Below are 2,727 nucleotides of genomic sequence, written 5' to 3'. Positions count from 1 at the left end.
GAAGCTGGAAACCATCATTCTCAGCAAATTATCACAAGAACAGAAAACCAAACACCACATGTTCTCACTCACAAGTGGGAGCTGAACAAGGAGAACACATGGACACAGGGAGGGGAACATTACACACTGGGGCCTGTTGGGGGATGGGGGGCTACGGGAGGGATAGCATTAAGAGAAATATGTAATGTAGGTGCAGGTTGATGGTTGCAGCAAACCACCATGGCACGTGTATACCTATGTAACAAAACTGCACGTTCTGCACATGTACCCCAGAACTTAAAGTATATATGTATATATTAAAAATTCCCTCTTAGTTTTCTCTGACAATCCAAGCATTAAAAAAAAAAAACCCTGTAAGAACTGCTTTTGCTGTATTTCATAGATTTTGTTATATCGTTTCCATTTTCATTTGTTATTTTTCAATTTCCCTTTATATTTTTTCATTGACTCATTAGTTGTTTAAGAGCATGTTGTTTTTAAATTTCCATGTATTTGTGAATATTCTGTAGTTTCTCTTGTTAATGATTGTGGTCAGAAAAGATACTTGTAATTATCTCAGTCTTTTAGAATTTGTTATGATTGGTTTTTTGGCCTCATATATAATCTAACCTGGAGAATGTTCCATGTGCAGTTGAGAAGAATGTGTATTCTACTACTGTTGGATGGATGTTAGGTTCATTTGATCTGGAGTATAGTTTATGTTTGATATTTTCTTATTGACTTTCTTTTTGATCTTTCCATTATTGGAAGTGGGCTGTTGAAATCCCCTACTATTATTACTGTTTATTTCTCCATTCAGATTGATGCTTTCTTTATATATTTAGGTGCTGCAATATTGGGTTCACACATATTTACAATTGTTGTATCTCCTGTTGCTGAATTGACCGTTTTATTATTAGATAGTGACCTTTGTATCTTTTTATAGTTTTTGACTTAAAATCTATTTAATCTGATATATGTATAGCCACACCTGCTTTCTTTTGGTTTCTATTTGCATGGAGTATATTGTTCCATTCCTTCATTTTCGGTCTGTGTCCTTACAGGTGAAGCAGGCCTCTTATAGGCAGCATAAAGTTGAGTCTTTTTTAAAAAATCCATTTAACTACTTTGCCTTTTTATTGGAGAACTTAATTAACACTTACATTCAAGGTTATCATTTATATGTAAGGAGTTAATACTGTCATTTTGTTGTTTTATAGTTGTTTTGTAGACATTTTCTTCCTTTACCTCTGTCTTCTTTTGTGGCTAAATTATGTTGTTGTCTAGTGGTATGTTTTGATTCCTTGCCTTTTTATGTATCTGCTATAGGTTTTTGTTTTGTTGTTACCATGAGGCTTACAAAAAAATATCTTACAATGGGGTATTTTAAGCTGATAACAACTTTGATCACATAAAAACAAAAACAAACAAAAAAACCTTAACAACAAAAAAGCCTCTACGCTTTTATTCCAGTCCCCTCCTCACATTTTGAATATTTGATGTCACAAGTTTTATCTTTTTATATTGTCTATTGCTTAACAAGTTATTGTGGCTATTATGATTTTTAATAGTTTTGTCTTTTAACTTTTATACAAAATCCAGAATACTTTAATTCTGTGATGATGCTGCATAAATTGCTTATATCTTTAGTCAGTGTACTTACTTTTAACAGTGAGTTTTAGACTTTGAGATTGTTTTGTGTTACTCCTTAGCATCCTTTTTTTTTTTTTTTTTTTGAGCTTGATTTTTTTTTTTTTTTTTTTGAGCTTGAAGACCTCCCTTTACCATTTCCTGTAAAACAGTTCTGGTAGTCATTAATTCCCTCATCTTCTGTTTTTCTGGAACAGGCTTTATCTCTTCTTCATTTCTGAAGGACAGCTTTGTTGGGTTTGGTATTCTTGGCTGGCAGGGTTTCTTTCAGCACTTTGAGCACTGAGGCAGGCCAGAAGCTTGGGGCAGATGTGGCCAGCACAGGAGTGGTGCACATCTGAAGCCAAAGTTCACTGAGATATCCCTGGTGTTGTGAGATGTCCAGAGCCCTGGACTGCTGACATCAGCCTGGCATTGGTGCAGCCCAGAAATTGAGTTTGCCATGAAAGCCTGAAGCCTGGGGCTGTGTGATCCTGCTTGGCACCAGGCTGGGTCTAGAGCTTCAGTCCATGGGTACTAGCCTGGAACAGGGGGTTGTGGTGGTCTCACCAGTGTTGGGTTTTACTTTGGCAATCCTAGCATTGGTGCTAAAGGGATGGTGTTTCTCTCCTTGCCATGCTTCCTAGGGTTGAGGGAAGGATGATGGGGTAATATAAAACTTCCCTTCTTACCCTCTTCAATGTGACTTTTCTTAATATTGTGCTGCATCCAGATAGTATAATCTCTCACATGGCTTACTTAGCTCTTGTGAAGGTATGTTATAGCATGGATACTTGTTCAAATTGATGTTTCTGCTGGGGAAAGTTGCTGAAGAGTCCTACTCTGCCATCTTGCTCCATCTCTTCCTAAATAAATCATTGTTTTAATTTTGCCAGTGAAGACTGATTGTTCTCAATTAAGAGTCCATAAGTTTCCTTTTACATCTTAATATTTTTGTGAAAGTGAGGATATATTTTCTGATGTTCCTTTTCCAACCTTAAATGCAATTACTGAAGTAACATACAAATAGTAGAAAGCTTGGGAAAAGGTTAATATAGTCTAGAGTAAAACTTGCCCAGTATACAACCACTCACGGAGAACTACTGTCAACAATTTTTA

The 2,727-nt window shown here is 36.0% G+C and overlaps 1 protein-coding gene across 2 annotated transcripts in view; it reads left to right on the top strand.

The window, feature by feature from the left end:
- Positions 1 to 2,727, top strand: part of E2F5 (E2F transcription factor 5, p130-binding) — a 56,912-nt gene that overhangs the window by 22,730 nt on the left and 31,455 nt on the right. The window contains exon 1 of one of the 2 annotated variants that reach the window (XM_011995645.1): positions 1,043 to 1,163. The exons of the other annotated variant lie outside the window; for it this stretch is intronic. The gene's annotated coding sequence lies outside the window, so the exon portion shown is untranslated. Of the gene's footprint in view, positions 1 to 1,042; positions 1,164 to 2,727 lie in introns of those variants that run through there. 2 annotated transcript variants of the gene reach the window in all.

The sequence above is a fragment of the Mandrillus leucophaeus genome, unplaced genomic scaffold (assembly GCF_000951045.1).
Source record: "Mandrillus leucophaeus isolate KB7577 unplaced genomic scaffold, Mleu.le_1.0 Scaffold494, whole genome shotgun sequence".
Taxonomy (NCBI): domain Eukaryota; kingdom Metazoa; phylum Chordata; class Mammalia; order Primates; family Cercopithecidae; genus Mandrillus; species Mandrillus leucophaeus.
The sequence above is the reverse complement of the archived record's forward strand: the minus strand, read 5'-3'. Positions and strand labels throughout refer to the sequence as shown.